This window comes from Pleurodeles waltl, chromosome 4_2, assembly GCF_031143425.1.
Source record: "Pleurodeles waltl isolate 20211129_DDA chromosome 4_2, aPleWal1.hap1.20221129, whole genome shotgun sequence".
Taxonomy (NCBI): Eukaryota; Metazoa; Chordata; class Amphibia; order Caudata; family Salamandridae; genus Pleurodeles; species Pleurodeles waltl.
This window is the reverse complement of record NC_090443.1, coordinates 1,017,274,501-1,017,293,347: the sequence shown is the minus strand read 5'-3', so window position 1 is coordinate 1,017,293,347 and position 18,847 is coordinate 1,017,274,501. Positions and strand designations below refer to the sequence as shown.

The following is an 18,847-nucleotide window of genomic DNA, read 5'->3' as shown; positions in this document are numbered from 1 at the left end:
AAGCATTTGCACGATTGGAGTTTACCGTCCCGGGACCGTTGACTTTTATTAAGTAGGCAAACATTTTTTCATTACTTAAAAAAGTTGGGGCACATTGCGTCCCTCCGACCCCGCCCACTTCGACAACTAGACCCATTGCACCCAAATGATGTTTTTCATTTACTATCCAAACATGGGCTTGGGGTCCCCTATTCCCATCACACCGTCACACTTCATTATGCAGCTCCAGAGTGAGTATCACCATCACTGCAGTACATCACTGACGTCACACTGTGTTCAACCTAAAACCTATAAAGGTAATGCCTAAGCTAAGCTCGGTAGCTTTGTTCGGGCGTCTCTACCTCTCCATGTTTGTTATTGATTGATAAATGAATCCTCCCATCTCTGATTTTGTCCTTCACAGTTTCTTTCCCTGTCCTTTCTCGAGGCCGAGGAGCAGCCTTTGCTGTGAATGTGTCGTCATTGATGCCGAGTCGGTCACTAAACTCCGCCGCCAGCATCAGCATCACAGGGAGCAAAGCGGAGCAGGTGGGGTCCCTCGGATCTTCAGTATTTTATGCTTCAGCGTAAAATTATCACCAGCGATCTGTGTAAATGCACTTACAATAGAATGTGCGGCCTGTGTGTACATTTCATAAAAAACACCTTTTCCACAGGAGGAAATGCACATTCTCAGTCGACCACGAAGGGACTCGAACCCTCAATCTTCTGATTCGAAGTCAGACGCCTTATCCATTAGGCCACGCGGTCACATAATGTTAAGCACCGCTGTGAAGTGTAACGGAAGCGACTGCTGGGGTGAGGGAGCAGCAGGTAGGAGCTGCGCAGAGCTCTGAGGCTTGGGAGACGGTAGGATGCTGTGCAGAGTCCCAGTAGAGAAGGTAGGATGCTGTATACAACGCAGGGATAAGGGAGAAGGTAGGATGATTTGCAGGTACCAGTGAACAGGGAGGAAGGTGGATGCTGTGCAGAGCCAGGGTGAAGGCTGGAGGCTGCAGAGCCAGGGAGAAGGCTGGAGGATGCAGAGCCCAGGGCCCAGGATAAGGTAGGGTGCTGTGTAGAGCCCAGGGAGAAGGGAGGATGCTGTCTAGAGTCCAGTGACCAGGGAGGAGGGTGGATGCTGTGCAGAGCCAGGGAGAAGGCTGGAGGCTGCAGAGCCAGGGAGAAGGCTGGAGGATGCAGAGCCCAGGGCCCAGGATAAGGTAGGGTGCTGTGTAGAGCCCAGGGAGAAGGGAGGATGCTGTCTAGAGTCCAGTGACCAGGGAGGAGGGTGGATGCTGTGCAGAGCCAGGGAGAAGGCTGGAGGCTGCAGAGCCAGGGAGAAGGCTGGAGGATGCAGAGCCCAGGGCCCAGGATAAGGTAGGGTGCTGTGTAGAGCCCAGGGAGAAGGGAGGATGCTGTCTAGAGTCCAGTGACCAGGGAGGAGGGTGGATGCTGTGCAGAGCCAGGGAGAAGGCTGGAGGCTGCAGAGCCCAGGGCCCAGGATAAGGTAGAGTGCTGTGCAGGGACCAGGAAGAAGGTATTATGCTGTGCAGGTACCAGTGACCACGGACAAGGTTGGAGGCTGCAGAGCCAGGGAGAAGGCAGAGACTCCTGGTGCCTAGAAGAGAAGGGAGGCTCGGCCCATGCGTGTTGTACTGAAAATGGGAACTGCATCCCCAATGGTGTCGGTGGTATGCCCCCACCTCGCCCCACTCCCACCATCCCCCCTTCCACTCCCCCCCCCCCCCCTCCCCCACCCCCACTCCTCTTTACGAGTCCTTCCGCACTGGCAGAGCCTCAAAATTGTACATTTTACTATCGGGCACTCAGGAAGTAGAAAGCTTTTCGTAAGAAACCCTTCATCATTTTAATTCTTCATGTTTTACTCCTGTAATGAGCTGCCTTTGTTAATGTGTTTGGATTTTACTGTTGTGTGTCGGGGGCTCTAAATTCATTGAAACTATGAAAATCTCATTACGCACAGTCCGCATGTAGCTCTGACTGTAAGAGAGTGAGCCTCAGAACGTGTACAGGCTCCCATATGGTCTAGCGGTTAGGATTCCTGGTTTTCACCCAGGCGGCCCGGGTTCGACTCCCGGTATGGGAAGTTGCACTTTTGGGTCACATTCCTGCATTTGTCTTCTGTTGTCTTCACAGCTTGTACTAACCCCTGTTTTCACAAATAAATCGTTTAATCCCCCCACAACACCCCCCCCCCCTCCTGGTTGGGTCTGTGCCTTGAAGGTCTCGGCAGAAGCGCTATGAAAAGACGCAGCGAGTCTTTAATGCACAGAGGGGAGTATTTTGAAGGCTTTCCAAAGCTCCTGCATATTGTACACATTTTACACCCCCTCTGTGTCACCTGGAGCAGGAAGTCGCCCTTCCACAGAGGTGTCCCCCCAAGAAGGCTCCGGCTTCAGTTCCTCCCATAGCGCTGCACACCCGCAGTTCATGGGCTTTTTCCCACTTTTGGTTCACGGGAGTTTAACACACGGGTTTTTAGCTGTTACCGGGGGGTCGGAGGGGTACCACGTGCACATACGTTTTTTAATTCAAGTAAAACAGTGACCCCAATCTTTGAGAAAAGACAACAGCCCCGGGACGGTTAACCCTGAGAGTTGAAATGCTTGGGCTGTGGTAAAGGCAGGGGGCCTCCCCATGGAAGTCAATTCACCAAAATGTCACGAGAGGCGGAAGTGGCATCACACACATGCTTACACATACACACATTCACACTTACACCCTCTCTCTGTCTCACACAAACCCACACTCAAGCACACTCACAAAATGCATTTAAAAACAATTTGTACTCACCTCAGCTGCCAGGGAGGGCCATAGTGCAGCAACTGCATTTTTGTTAAACCAATAGAGGCTATTTAAAGGCATAGCTGCCATGGTTTCAGGTTGCTATGTGTGACATTTTCATAATTTCAGTGTAATTGAGTGACATTTCAATGACTATGAGTGACACGTTCTTGCAAGCAAAATCAAGCGATGAAGATGAGGGAACCGTATAAATACCATAATATAGCGAAAATCCTATACGTCCCGTTGTACACCAACGCCACCTTGAGGCCTTTGATAAACACTACACAGTGCTTACCTAGCAAAGTGAGAAACAGGAACTAGAAGGTTCTACGGCGCTTCAGGACTTGCGTGACAATCTCAGGCATTGCAGTAATGCGGGAAAATAAAGGGAAATGTGTTATTGTAACGTGAGATGCATGACACTTGGCAGAGCTGTAAACATTATTTACTATTAATGTAATAAATACATGAGAAACAACAAGGAGAAAGGAGACTCAACCAGTGTCCACGTGGACGCACTGCCAGTGTGCTCCTGGCACTCATTTTGCCACCTCCGAGGCCAGGGGTCGCAAAGACCGTGCTAGGGGTTGCAAGGGGCTAGCCAGGGGTCACAGGTGCGAGCCCTGGCAACCCTTAAATGAATTCCATGAGTCTACTATTCTGTGAGACTGAGGGAGGGGCAGACAGGTAAACAAGCCTTCTTGCCAGGGTGCTTGAATCCTGAAAGAAATGTAAGTGTGCACAACTGGCCAATCTACAAATATAAAGGGTGCTTGGAAGCTGGTATTGGTTTTAATTCATGTAATCACCTGAAGCTTTCTGATGACACACGTTCATTCTTTTTGAGTGGTTTTGCCAGGGAGTTACCAGCTGAGCATTGAAGTGTGTGCATTTAAAAGACGGTTATAATTCAATGCACTACTTACAGTCTGGATATTACCAAAATATATAATTTAGAAACACGTTATCTAAAAAAAAAAAGTTTTGCGCATTTTGTAGCAGCCTTATGCTGTGTGTAATGCAAGTGTCAAATAATGACACACATTCACAGTGATTTCTGTCACAGATGGGGCCCTCTTAGCACTAAACATACTCTTTTAACTATTCTCCAATGCACCAACCAGGATTGCTGGAGTGATTAACTTGCATTTATTTTTCATTTAAGCTGTGTGCCATTTTATATGTTGTTACTTGAGGATGAAAGACCGAAATAGTTTACAACTATTTGATTTTTACCCATGTCTTTAACCCTGCCCCCACACCCACTCACCCACCCCCACTGCACAGCATCACAGTTCCCATACTTTTTTATTGCACTTAGAACACTGGGGACAGCTAAGGCCTGGAGTTGCTGTCCTAATGTTGCTGCTTGCGATGCTCATGGTTTGCAAGCACTCTGGGTTAACTAGTCTCACTGCAGATTTGTTAAAGGTAAGTTCTTTTAAAGCAGTTGTACCAGCATTTTAATACCGATCTTCCAGCTTTGTTGATTATCATGCTGCAGTTTCGAGATTTTAAATAAGACTGCATAGGAAATCTGTCTTTTCTGCGAGGGCAACCAGGATTTTCCAACTTTTGCTGAATCCTACATTTTTGCTGGCTTAAGACCTCTATGCGCTTTGCCTCTACTAACAAGTAGTAAAGTGCCTAAGCTCCCCCTTTAAATATGTTTAAATTGGTTTATTCTGAACTGGAACCTTTAACTAACCTATAAGTCCCTGGTATATGGTGTGGAAAGCGCACACATAGTGCCATGACAGATTGAATTTTGGGCCCGCTTACATTGGAGCAAACAAGAAGTACTGCAAAAGTAGGTAGCCTGCGTATGGAAACGTTTACCTCATTGGTTAGGGGGGCATTAAGAGTCACCCTCAGTCACTAGCTAGTGCCAGGCATAAATGTGGCATGTGCAGACACCCACTTTAGATCACTTTCTGGACCTGTGAAAGATCACAAGAGGGCTGGATCTGCTGTTTGTGACCCGACGGGAGCGGTGAATAGCTGGACTTGCTCTCTTCTACCCAGGACAAAGAGGTAGACCCACCGGTGAATTGGCTACTGAGAGAAGAAAGAAGGGCCAGATGTAGCAAAGTAAAATTTTGCCAGTTGCAAATTGCGAGTCATACCGACTAGCAATTTGCAACTCGCAAAATTTTATGCAGAAAGGTGTCTCAGACACCTTCTGCAACTCGCTATGGGGTCGCAAAGACCCACCTCATGAATATTAATGAGGTGGGTCGCATTTTGCGACCCCATAGCGAGTCCATGCACTCACAGGGATGGTGGCCTGCTGGAGACAGCAGACCTCCATGTCTGTGACTGTTTTTTTAATAAAGCAGTTCTTTTTCTTTCCTTTTGCAGCCCGTTTTCCTTAAAGGAAAACGAGTTGCAAAAAGAAAAACTTCTGAAACCATTTGTTTTTGGTTTTTTCAGAGTAGGCAGAGGTCCATAGGACCACTGCCTGCTCTGAAAAAACATTTTTGTCGCCATTCACAAAGGGGAAGGGGTCCCATGGGGTCCCCTTCCCTTTTGCGAATGAGTTACCACCCACTTCAAGTGGGTGGTAACTGCGAGTTGGTTTGCGACCGCATTCGCGGTCACAAAGCAACTCAGCATGGCGATGCGGTCGCAAATAGGAAGGGAACACCCCTTCCTATTTGCGAGTTGCATGCCCAAATTGCGAGTCGGTACTGACTCGCAATTTGGGGATGTGCATTGCGTTAGGCTGTTTGCATGCCGCAAACTGCGTTTTTCGCAGTTTGCGACATGCAAACAGTTACCTACATCTGGCCCGAAGTATTTTCCTGTAAGTACCATCTGCAACTGGGTCTGGACAGGAACCTGCTGTTGGCCTTTGTCTAATATCCTGTGAGTCTCTTGTTGCATACCCCCAAAGGGCCTTAGACGTGTACTTCTGTGGTTGGCTGGGACTTAAAAGACTGAAGTGCCTGATTTAGATATTGGTGGACAGGTTACTTCATTACAACAATGACAGATAGCCTGTCCATCGATAGCCTGTCCACCGAAATCTAAATCCCATCGTGTCCTATGGGATTTAGATTTGAGCAGACGGGATGTCCATCACCATTGTGACCGAGTAACCCATCTGCGGATATCTAAATCAGGCCCTAAGTCAGAAGGTAAAATCTTCGATCAGCCTGGTTGGTGTGTCTGACGTACGCTCTGTTGACTTCGGCCTCAAATTGTGCCTCGGTCCCAGACTACGGCCGCTGGCTATCATTGGCAATTTGTGTTTTTGGTGCTCTTTCTACTTAAAATTTTGAAAATTCATCTCAGTTTCACCTTTTTGAATTTTTATCATTTTGGTGTCATTTTGTTTACTACATCTTACTCTATTTTTCTCATTCATTTTGTGATGTTGACATTGTTATAGTTTTGGTACTGCATAAATAATTTGCGCATTGCCCAAAGTTAATCCTTCGTGCTCTGTGCCATCAGAACCAGGGGGCTGAGCTCAGGGTAATGTAATGTTTGTGAGGGTTCACCCTGACCCGTGATGGGATTATTCCTTGAATTAATATTCTAATTTCTTACAACACCCCTTGGGAGTCTGTAGCTAAGTTGCAAACTGCCCAGGATCCCAAGGGAATACACAGTTACACTTTACATGTTTCAGTGTTACCGTGATGGTCTGCTATGCAGTGCTGTTGTGATGGTCACTCAATGATGTGCTGCAGTGAAAATCAGTTAGTCCAGTTCTGCAATAAAAGTGGATCATGCCACTGCAGCAGTGAGTGAGGTTCTTTGCTTCCTGCATTGATTACCAGCAGTGTACCCCACAATGGGGGTTGGAAAAAAGCTCCAGTGATGGAAATGTTGTACAGTGGTCTGGTGAGCTGAGTCTTTACAGTGCTGGCACGAAGACCCCGTGTGCAGCGAGGAAGTGAGGACCACTATGTGAAGCCCAGCAACAAAGAACCTGTGTACTGTGCTGCACTCATGGCCACTCTCTGTGGTGTTGCAGTGAGGCCACCCTGTGCGGTACCACATTGAGGGTACTCAGTGGTTCCACAGTGACAATGCACTGCGCAGTGTTGCTGTGAGGTATCTTCATTGAGTAGTACAGTGACTCTCTTATGGAGTGTTACCGTGAGGTAGGCGGTGCAATGCCACAGTGAGGTTCACACTGGAAGTACCTCAGTTAAGTCACTCTTGAAACAGTGCTGTAGTATCCTGGAGAAGCTTGCTGTGCTAACCGGGGCAGGGCAGCACACAGGGCTCTTGTGGGGGTGTGGGATTAAATTAATTAAAAAAAAATCTTACGTAAAAATCTTAAATAAAAATATTACGCTGTCATCACCGCACCACTCCTCTAATGCAGGCTGCAGGCACAGGCTCCCCGCCTGCTCTGTGGCCATTCCTGACGCTGCTCAGAGCTGGGAGCCTGTGCCTGCTCGCTCCAGCCCGGCAACCGTGTTGCTGGGCTGGATAGAGCCTACTGAGACGGCCGGCCAAACATACATGCGCAGTGAGAGGAAGTGCTGTGCACTCCCCCTCAGTGCTCGTCACCCCCGTGGCGCCGCCTTTTTACCAAAAACAAATAACAAACATAGGGCCAGATGTAGCAAAGGGTTTTACCCATTCTGTGTCTATGGGAAAATGTGTTCGTACATATGACCCATAGTTCATTAATGTTTTTGGGTAAAAGGTTTTGCAGCTTGTGCTGCTCGCGGGGGGCGATGCTCCTCCGCCCTAGTGGAGGAGCCGCGCCTGGTAGTATCGATCACTTTGTGCGTGGCTACAATGAGGTCACTCAGTAGAGTGATGCAGTGAGTGAGATGGTGAAGTAAAATACTGACGGATCTCTGGAGTTTTGCAGGAGCTCACTGTAAAATGCTTCAATGAATTTTCTCGAGCAGTGCTTCTGCGAGGTCGCTCTGGGAAGTGTTACAGGGAGATTACCCCACAGTAAGTCATTTGTGCATTGCAGCAGTGATTTGACTTGGATAGGAGCTCAAATTAGGGTCCCTCTAATCTAAGGCCCACAAACAAGTTACAGTACAAATCTGCCTCAATGACATGAACCTTGATGGTTTCAAAGCCCCAACTTCACTGTATGCAAAGTCACTTGGATTCACCCCGGACACCCACCGCCCCCTCAAGGAACACAATGCCATAACACAGATGGGATGGTGCCAGCTCTCTGCTCTAAAGAAAGTCAATTTCAATTCAATAAACTTTATTTGGTTCATATCAAAATAAACTATTTAAGCATCATCACAGCATTCAGTTTTTTAAAATTTCCATACGTATACAAGAACATTTATATTGATAAAATAATAAAATTAGAAAATAAAAAGAACCACTTTACAAATTGTAGGAGCACTGTACAAAGTTCATTAGGACTCATGCAGTTCATGAACTACTGCAGTGCACCCCCAGAATAATTTCTTTTTTTACGCTAATTAGAGTTTCCTTTGCACGAAGAACCTTTGAAAGGAACATGGCTACATAGAAACAAACTGACACATCTTTCAGATTGTACATTAACTGAAAGGCCTTGTGATAATAAGTAACACTTTCTTTTAAAAGGGGGGTTAAATAATTTTTCTGTGTGCTGGATAAAATCTGCAAAAAAGTGCACTGTGCTGAGTCGACTGTTCCTCTCTATTATCACAGGGGCTTCTGTGGATCAAGGGCCCCCACTCTTCTCCTTTGGAAATGACAGCATACACTGAATGATAGGAAGACGAAAACAAGTTAAAAGACACCTGTACCTGGCAGACTTTAAATGCACATTCTTTCAGGTCCCTCTTGGTGTAGTCAGTTACAGCCTCCTTAGCAGGGGGATTTTATGTGCCTGGTCGAGACCTAAAATAAAATTATGATTGATCTAGTAAAGTGTGTCTCTTCTTCGGACCATACTGAATGCCACAGCTGGAGGGGTTTGGTTTTGATCAAGTCTTGTAGGAAACCAAAGCCCAGTTTATTGTGGATAATTGTATCTGGTGTGGATTGGGGAACAGCTAGGAGTCCTCTAAGGAACTTATTTTCCTGAGTTTGAACAATGCCGTATCCTCTAATTCCCAGATCCCGGCTCCATAGGATGTCGCTGAAACCAATGTGGCCTTCTGTAAGGTTAACAACTCTCTAATTTGGTTTGAACCCAGACTGGAGGCGAACCTGAATATGGCTTCATTATTTCTAATCATATTGCAGGTGCACACTTCCCTGAGGTGCTTCCAGCCCCCTTTAGAGGAGAATTGCAATCCTTGGTAAATAAAAGTATATGTGCATTGTATTTTATTGCCTTTAATAGAGAAGGCATTATTTCTTCCCCTCGTTTGGCCACAGCTCACTTTAAAAGTTTTCCCAGAATTGATTTTCAGGTCTTTCTCTTCCATAAAGTCAGTGAAGGAGTTGATTAAATTTTGCAGGCTTCTAGGCGGTAGCTGCGCCATCTGCAATAGGAGCATGGGTATTTGTCGCTTGCTGACCCTGGGGGTGTCTGCACCTATGGACTGGAGTTTACCATCTACTCCAGGACTATATAAGGAGAAGAGGAAGGGTGTCAACACCCCCCCTGCCAAACCCCTCTCCCTACATTAAAGGATGGTGTTAACTCTCCACTAGACCCACATTCGGCAGTTAGATTACTAGACAGGTAAGCCAGGAGCGAGGTTAACTCTTCAGGAGCCCCCAATAGGTCCATCCATTCCCACAGATGTTTTGTGATTGACCAAGTCAAATGCGCGACTGACATCTATAACACATATGTGCCGGGAGCCCTCTTTCGCTGTGGTATAGTTTCCCATCCGAAGGTTCAGGTTAAGTGACTGCTCAACCATCCCCAGGCCTTTCTCAAACTCATATTAGGCACTTTTTAAAAACCCATTTTCCTCAGCCCAAATTTCCAAACTCTCAAGCTGGACCCTCCCCAGTAATTTGGCTGAGGAGTCAAGCAATGATAGGGGTCAGTAACATTTTGGGTTATTCCTTGGTCCCTTCTTGAATATGGGAATAATTAGTGAATTAGCTCAGGATGGGGGTATATAACCTGCTCTTGCCACATTTAGTACTTTGGTCATGAAAGGGGCCCTTAGAACCAGTTCAGACTTGTAGGAGTCTATTGGAACCCAATGTGGGCCAGTGGCCTTCCACTTTGGGCTTTTCTTCATTGCCCTTACTACCTCCCCAGAGCAGGGTAAAGACCACAATGGTTGACATGGAAAGCCCCAGGAGCCCTTCTTCTGCCTCTACTGTGTGTGGGAAAACTATACTGAAATGGTCCACCCACTGTGCAGGGGTAATAGAGGATCCCAGGTCAGAAAAATGCCCTTCGGAGAACAAAGGCAAGTTAATAGTTCTCCAAAATAATATACCGTCTTTGGTATCTGCAGCTTGAATTAAATTCTCCTAAGCGTCCACTTGCAACACTTTCTTTCTGTTGCTTATTACCTTCTTATAGCTAAGGGCCTGATTATGACTTTGGTGGTCTTTGGACCACCACGCCAGTGGTGGCGTTTCAACCGTAAGCAGCTCGGCTGTCTGACCGCCAGATTACGATGCTTTCGAAAAGCCTGCTCCAAGACAGCTGCAGGACTGCCGCCAACACACCTGCGACTGAGGCCACAGCGGTCCAGGATGCGGCAGCTACAGGAGGCCGGCTGGACCGGCGTGGTCACCACCTTCCGGATCACAAGTTGCCTTTCAGCAGAGCTTTCCCTGGCAGCTGGACCACCATGCAAAGGTCGGCAGAAAGGGGGCAAAGGAGTGAAAACTCACCTTTTTTGGGTTCCACTGCATCATATGTGTGTCCAGGCCCCTCCTGTGCTGCTGCCACCTGGCCACGATGCTTTACACCCGCATTGTCCCCAGAATAGAAGGTAGGAGACACCGTCACTTCTCCTGTGCTACGCATGGGAACAGTCTGTGTAATTACACATACGACACATACATTTCACATGTCTACCTACACTGTGCTACACTTACACAACACATACATGTGTTTCCTGATGTGCACACATTGTACTTACCTTTCTTTTCTGCAGCACCCCTCTACTCCACCACAGCACAGCCCGCTGTGGGAACATCATAATATGGCGGGGGTGGAATAGCCAGGGCCGCGGGCTTTCTCGGACCTCTGCCTTGGCGGTATGGCAGTCCGACTGCCAAATTTGTAATCAGGCCGTAAGTCTAGCTTCCCAAACAGCCATAGGGTCCCTGGGTGTGGAGTGTAAACGTTTTAAAAGGTCATTCAATGCCTGGGAACATGGATGATTAAACCAGCCTCTGTTTTGGAACTGTGAGCCTCCATTGTCTCCTCATAATTACTTTCTAGAGCCAAACTTGTCATATAAAGGTCCATATTCATGGCTTGCAGGTCATTTAAGAAACTAGCCGGATAAATGCCAGCCCATTTTGTTTTTATGCCATTTAGACCAACAGGGATGATATTATAGATTTTGCCTGAATCAGGGGCTAAATATAAATTTATCCTCAATTTTAGCATAACTGGATTGCAATCACTGATACAGTTTGCTCCCACCTGTAATCCACGTGCGGCAATACTGTCACTATCTGACGTGCGAAAGTGGCCAATGTTACTATTGCAACCTCCCCCCTTAATGGTTGAGGGCTGAAGATGATGAGTACATGAGTCTATATGTTTAAATTATATTTCATCAAGAGAGCATCTAATACTGTACCATATGCACAGTGCTTAAAGTGACCAACCTTGTTTCCCCTAATATCCATTAAGCCACACACCTCTTTTGATAAAATAGGGCAGACCATGATATTAAAACCTCCAGCCCATACTATTTAGTAATCCTTACTAGACCAGCTGTTCCCAGCCTGTGGTCCGCGGACCCCCAGGGATCTGTGACCCATACCGGGCGCCCGCACAAAGACACTTCTCTAGCTGGGCCCTCTCAGAAACACCTGCGTGTTTTCTATTCATTACTTCATTTATGCAGCAGTTTAAAAAGCACTGCAAATTCACCCACCAGCTTTCATGCAAAAATAAAAGCATCAACAGAACCCTGGTGATTAATGTTCATGCTGAAGAGAGATGGGACTTTTAGATGGCAGTTTTGACTCAGCTAAGGTAGCGCAGATGGTTAATATGACTGCTGCAAAGAACGTGTATCATGCAAAGAACAGTATTTTATGTGCATAGCACAGTGGGTTACTGCTTTTGTGAGAGAGATTCTTTTGTTACTGTGCATTTCATAAGTTATAATCGTAATCTAGCACAGTGAGCTATGAACTGCCATCAAGGAGCTGCATGCAAAGTGCACGGCACAAATGAGAAAGTTATGTTTGTCATTATCCTAATGCTTGTAAAAAATGTTTGCTTACGTAGACATACACTATTGTTAAAGTCAACGCTAACCACTGTGTTATGTTATGAATCCCGAGTTTGGGCCTCCCCAGACCAAGCACTCCTAGAAAACGCCTACCAGTATAAATGACATGTGAATCCTACACCTTGTAGTCCACTGTAAAGCGCTCTGACACCCTACATGAGAGGTGCTATAAAACAAATTAATTACATGTGACAGAGAGTTTATGGAGAGAAGAGAGGCCCTTGTGGTTTTACTTTATTTCCCCACCACATTTAAAGGTGGAAAATCTTCTCAGATCTTATGTACCTAAAAATAGAAACAAATGGCTTGGGAAATGTAGAATCAAACCTTAGGATTCTGCTTCCCTAAATAAAACCAAACTTTGAAAAGTTAGTCATTGGGATGCAGTGTCAATTTTGTTTTTTTTTGCATATTTGTCAATATAAAATAATTATATCTTTAGTAATTTGAGTATTTTTAAGGTGTATACTTGTATGTGTATTTTTTGCAAATGACTGTTTTCATGTTTGAAATTTAAATTGTACAAATTGCTTGGGGGGTCACCGGCTACCAATAGTGATTCAGTGGGGATCCTCAGGAGTCAAAAAGTTGGGAACCACTGTACTAGACTGTTCAAAAAGTGGTCCAAATCTATTTCAAGGACCTTAGCCACATCAGCTCTTGATGTGTCAAAGACATCCTAAGAATAATTAATTATTAAAATATCCGAATTGCCGTCTGATGCTAACTGCATGAACTGGTAAGCGAAGACATTAAAAAAGTTATTTTAACTTTAAGAGCGAGGCTGGCAGATATTAAGACAAGGAGGGATCCCTTCTTGCCCATACTCATAGTTGAATCTGTAGCTACTGTGCAATGTGAGGCAAACTTAGCAAAATCAATTGGATATGTCAACCAGGTTTCTCGAATGCAGACAATCTGGGTTTTTTTTAAGATAAGTTTCCCAGTCCTCTAGATCTGTTTTATTGGCCAAACTAGCAATAAAGTTATAATGATTTCAGATGGGCCTTGTTTGTTAGAGTAGGAAATCTCAACCCCTTGTGTAATTTTTTCATCAGCTGTAGTTGTTAACTTATATGCTGGAGTTGAGACAATAATTGCCTTCTCACTAGCTCAAGGATTAAAGATCTCAATGTCATGAAGTCAATCCAGATCATCCAAACATTCTAGAGGTCCAAAACCTTGGTCTTGTTACGTGTATCCAGGATTCATATCTATAAAGAACCCCAAAGGAACTGGTCTGATGTTACTTCTCACGCAACCATTTAAGGTATTTGGGTTCTGGAGTGACTGTAGGTGGTTCTCCATCAAACATGGGTTTCTAAAATTCAGTACCATACAGGCCTCCTCCATAGTTTTCTGTGATTTCCCAATCCGCCTGACCGTTCTCGTCATCAAGACTTTGTTAAAGAGTACATTATCCTTCGGTACTCGTTGGCGTACTCAATGTATTGCCTTGTGTTTTAAAATCAGCCCAGGATTCTTTAGCCCTTGATTTCAATCCGTGGCCCCCAGTTAGTATCAAAACATAGGAAGTGGCCTTCGGCAGGAGGTGTAAAGCGCCCTTGGAGTAATGGATCTCCGCATCTTTCATTCAAGTTGAATCATAACTGATAGGTCTTTCCCTAATATACACGGGATCTCCCAGCTGTTTGGAAGTGATAAGATTAGGGTTTGAATTCTCTCTTTCTGAGTGAATTTGGTTCCTTAGGGGGGCCTGAGATAGATCCACCTGTGAGTGAGTTGGGCCCGGGGTAATCCTTGGTAATTTCCTTTGCTGCCCAGATTCCAAAATCTGAGAATCTATTGTATTCTTAAGTATCTTCAACACCTTACTGAGACTGATTTCCAGAAGGTAGAGTTTGCTAGTCACCCCCTCTTGAACCTCCTTTACTATGGCTTCCACTCCTTCGATCTGCTTGCTCAAGAGTTCAATATATGAGATATGGTCCAATTGGACCATCTCACGGGGCTGGGTATTTTAGCCGACCCACTTTTCTTTTTAGGTGGGGGTGGACTAGCTGTTAATTGTGGGAAGCAGCTGATGGGGGAGAGCATGTTGGTTGACCCGCAGGGACTCAAACTTTTTTATGCTTTACCACAATACTCTCTTTTTTCTGCCTGTCTGTCTCAGGTGCTTCTATTGATAGAAACCTCTAGAGTTGCCTTTGGTGTTAACCCCATCCTTTCTTCCGCCTCAGTAATCTTGGACATGACCTCTGTTAAGTAGTTTGCTATGTAGCCCATGTTGGAGGAATTGCCCTCCTTCGGCAAATTCCTCTTTCCCTTGACTTTAAGGAACCAAAAATAACCAGATAAGCCTACTTACATGTCCAGAGGCCAAGCCAAGGAAGGCTCCCACATGGTCTAGCGGTTAGGATGCCCAGTTTTCACCCAGGTGGCCTGGGTTTGGTTCCTGGTATGGGAATCTAGTGCTTTTAATACAGGACTCTTCCCTCTTGCATTTCCCATAGCAAGGGGCACAGCTTTTATGTGTTGATGTTACTTTATTATCCATCTTTTTCCTTCAGTCTGCACTCGGATGAGCTCTTAAGACCCACCCAGCTCTCACCATAGAGGGATGCCAGGCCTCCACGCAGAACTGCCTTATTGCTATTCAAGGGCAGAGACTTCTTGAAAAGAGGGACATACAGATGACAGATTTGTAATAAAGACTTCTCTGGTATTCGTTTTACCTTCTGCTAAAATGGCTGTACAGCCCTGACCATAGCACATGGGAAGGACTCCTGTTTCCTTTCCTGCTGCACCTACAGCATTTACAAAGCAGTTTCTGTCTCTTGTACATTAATCTATGTTTTTGTTGCTTTGCAATTGTTTAAGACTTGAGATTTTTAGATGGCATTGAGGTTTGGTTCAGGGTTGCCTTTACTTTTGCTGTTTCTCTTTGCACTCCCAGGGTTTGCAAGCACCGGGATTCACCAGATTTACTACTCCTCTGTTACAAGCAGCGGCTCCTTCCTCTTTGCATCCCCAGGCTTTGCAACCACTATTAATCGGTGTAAAAATGGCACAATAATGAGGAAGTGCTAACATAATGTGCTCCACTATCTCCCATAATTTGCCTTTCCTTGCTGTATAACTTAAGCAACCCTGACATATAGGGTCTCATTATGAGTTTGGCGGGCGGCAGAGGCCACCTGCCAAACTCATACTGCCACTAGACTGCCATTGCGGGCTACACCCCACCGGCCCTATTTTGAGTTTCGTGCTGGGCCGGCGGGGCGGAAACAGTGTTTCTGCCTGCTGACCCAGCAGGAAACAGGGCCGTAACATTGCAGCCTGCTCGTAATCGAGCCGGCTGCAATGTGGTGGGGCGGCGGGCGCAGAGGCACCCGTCGCACTTTCCACTGCCCATAATTCAGGCAGTTCAATGCGCGACGGGGCTGTGCATGGCGGCCCCTGCACTGCCCATGCCAAGTGCATAGGCCCACAGGGGGCCCGACACCCCCATTCTGCCATCCTTTCCATGGTGCTGTAACTGCCAGGGAAAGGCTGGTGGTATGGGGCCTCTTAATCCCCAGACAGCGCTGCCCTGGCAGATTACAACCGCCAGGGCCGCCAGGCTGCTGGCTGGCAGCAGCCTGGCTGTGTCGACGGTCGGACCATGGCGGCTCCGTCACGGTCATAATGTGGCGGTCTGACCGCCATGACCGCGGTGATCCAACCTGCCCCGTTGGCCTGGTGGTCTGAAGACCGCCAAACTCAAAATGAGGCCCATTATTTTGTTTGCCCTTGCCACAATATTTCAGTGGCCCTGCCTAAAATGTAAAACTAACCCTGACTCACCTGCGCCTTAAATCCTGAACAACCGGCTAACACTAACCCTTATCCTAAATGTTATCCAAATTCTGATCATCAGTTTATCCCTAACGCTAACCCTAAAACCAATCTAATACCAACCCCAAAACACAGCCTAATTCTATCTCAAACTCTTACCCTGAATCCAAACACTAAAACTAAGTCTAAACTTCATAGTTACCGTAAAGCCAACCTAACATAAACTCTAATATAAAACCTAACTCTAAACCTAGGATTAACGCCCCCTTAATCAAAAGTCACACTAACCCCAACCCCGACCCTAATATAAAACCTAACTGTAAACCTAGGTGTAAGGAAATGCCCCCTTGGCATGATTACCCCCTAACTTTTTGCCTTTGCTGATGCTAAGTTATGATTTGAAAGTGTGCTGAGGCCTGCTAATCAGGCCCCAGCACCAGTGTTCTTTCCCTAAATTGTACCTTTGTCTCCACAATTGGCACAACCCTGGCACTCAGGTAAGTCCCTTGTAACTGGTACCCCTGGTACCAAGGGCCCTGATGCCAGGGAAGGTCTCTAAGGGCTGCAGCATGTCTTATGCTACCCTAGGGACCCCTCACTCAGCACATGCACACTGCCTCACAGCTTGTGTGTGCTGGTGGGGAGTAAATAACTAAATCGACATGGCACTCCCCTGAGAGTGCCATGTCAACCTCACACTGCCTGTGGCATAGGTAAGTCACCCCTCTAGCAGGCCTTACAGCCCTAAGGCAACAGGTGAGGGCATATGTGCATGAGCACTATGCCCCTACAGTGTCTAAGCAATCACTTAGACATTGTAAGTGCAGGGTAGTCATAAGAGTATATGGTCTTGGAGTTTGTCAAACATGAACTCCACAGTTCCATAATGGCTACACTGAAAACTGGGAAGTTTGGTATCAAACTTCTCAGCACAATAAATGCACACTGATGCCAGTGTGCAATTTATTGTAACATACACCCAGAGGACATCTTAGAGATGCCCCCTGAATACCTAACCGACTTCTAGTGTAGGCTGACCAGTTTCTGCCAGCCTGCCACACACCAGACATGTTGCTGGCCACATGGGGAGAGTGCCTTTGTCACTCTGTGGCCAGGAACAAAGCCTGTACTGGGTGGTGGTGCTTCTCACCTCCCCCTGCAGGAACTGTAACACATGGCAGTGAGCCTCAAAGGCTCACACTTTCTGTTACAGTGCCCCAGGGCATCCCAGCTACTGGAGATGTCCGCCCCTCCGGCCACTGCCCCCACTTTTGGCGGCAAGGCTGGAGGAGATAATGAGAAAAACAGGGAGGAGTCACCCACCAGTCAGGACAGCCCCTAAGGTGTCCTGAGCTGAGGTGACCCCTGCCTTGAGAAATCCTCCATCTTGAGTTTGGAGGATTCCCCCAATAGGATTAGGGATGTGCCCCCCTCCCCACAGGGAGGAGGCACAAGGGGGTGTAGCCACCCTCAAGGACAGTAGCCATTGGCTACTGCCCTCCCAGACCTAAACACACCCCTAAATTCAGTATTTAGGGGCTCCCCAAATCCCAGGAAATCAGATTCCTGCAACTTGAAGAAAGAAGAAGGACTGCTGACCTACAAGCCTGCAGAGAAGGAAGAAGACGACAACTACTTTGGCCCCACCCCTACCAGCCTGTCTCCAACTTCGAAAACCTGCTCCAGCGACGCATCCGACAGGGACCAGCGACCTCTGAAGCCTCAGAGGACTGCCCTGGACTACAGGACCAAGAAACTCCCGTGAACAGTGGCCCTGTTCAAAACCAGCTACTTCTCTGCAACAAAGAAGCAACTTCTAAAGACTTCACGTTTCCCGCCGGAAGTGTGAGACTCTACACTCTGCACCCGACACACCCGGCTCGACCTGCAGAAAACCAACACCTCAGGGAGGACTCCCCGGTGACTGCGAGCTCGTGAGTAACCAGATACGACCCCCCCTGAGGCCCCACAGCAACGCCTGCAGAGAGAATCCAGAGGCTCCCCTGACCGCACCTGCCTGTAACGAGGGATCCGACGCCTGGAACCAACACTGCACCCGCAGCCCCCAGGACCTGAAGGAACCGAACTTTGATGCAGGAGTGACCCGCAGGCGACCCTCTGCCTTGCCCAGGTGGTGGCTGTCCCGAGAAGCCCCCCCTCTGCCTGCCTGCACCGCTAGAGTGACCCCCGGGTCCCTCCATTGAAACCTATAGAAAACCCAATGCCTACTTTGCACACTGCACCCGTCCGCCCCTGTGCCGCTGAGGGTGTGTTTTGTGTGCCTACTTGTGTCCCCCCAATTGCTCTCCAAAAAAAACCTGGTCTGCCCCCCGAGGACGCAGGTACGTACCTGCTGGCAGACAGGAACCGGAGCACCCCTGTTCTCCATAGGCACCTATGTGTTTTGGGCACCTCTTTGACTTCTGCACCTGACCGGCCCTGAGCTGCTGGTGTGGTAACTTTGGGGTTGCCTTGAACCCCCAACGGTGGGCTGCCTATGCCCCAGAACTGAGACTTGTAAGTGTTTTACTTACCTCCTAATCTAACCTTTACTTACCTCCCCCAGGAACTGTTGATTTTTGCAGTCCACTTTGAAATTAGCTTATTGCCATTTTTACAAAGACTGTACGTGATATTGTTTTCATTCAAAGTTCCTAATGTATCTAAGTGAAGTACCTTGCATTTAAAGTGTTTGATGTAAATCTTGAACCTGTGGTTCTTAAAATATATATATTTTTCAATATAAAAACCTATTGGCCTGGAGTAAGTCTTTGAGTGTGTGTTCCTCATTTATTACCTGTGTGTGTACAACAAATGCTTAACACTACCCTCTGATAAGCCTACTGCTCGACCACACTACCACAAAATAGAGCATTAGAATAATCTCTTTTTGCCACTATCTTACCTCTAAGGGGAACCCTTGGACT

The 18,847-nt window shown here is 46.9% G+C and overlaps 2 non-coding genes across 2 annotated transcripts; one reads left to right on the top strand and one right to left on the bottom strand.

The window, feature by feature from the left end:
- Window positions 1–677: 677 nt before the first annotated feature.
- Window positions 678–750, bottom strand: TRNAR-UCG (transfer RNA arginine (anticodon UCG)). Its single transcript has one exon. It is a non-coding gene; the product is annotated as a tRNA-Arg (tRNA).
- Window positions 751–2,017: 1,267 nt separating this feature from the next.
- On the top strand, window positions 2,018–2,089 carry TRNAE-UUC (transfer RNA glutamic acid (anticodon UUC)). Its single transcript has one exon. It is a non-coding gene; the product is annotated as a tRNA-Glu (tRNA).
- Window positions 2,090–18,847: the final 16,758 nt, after the last annotated feature.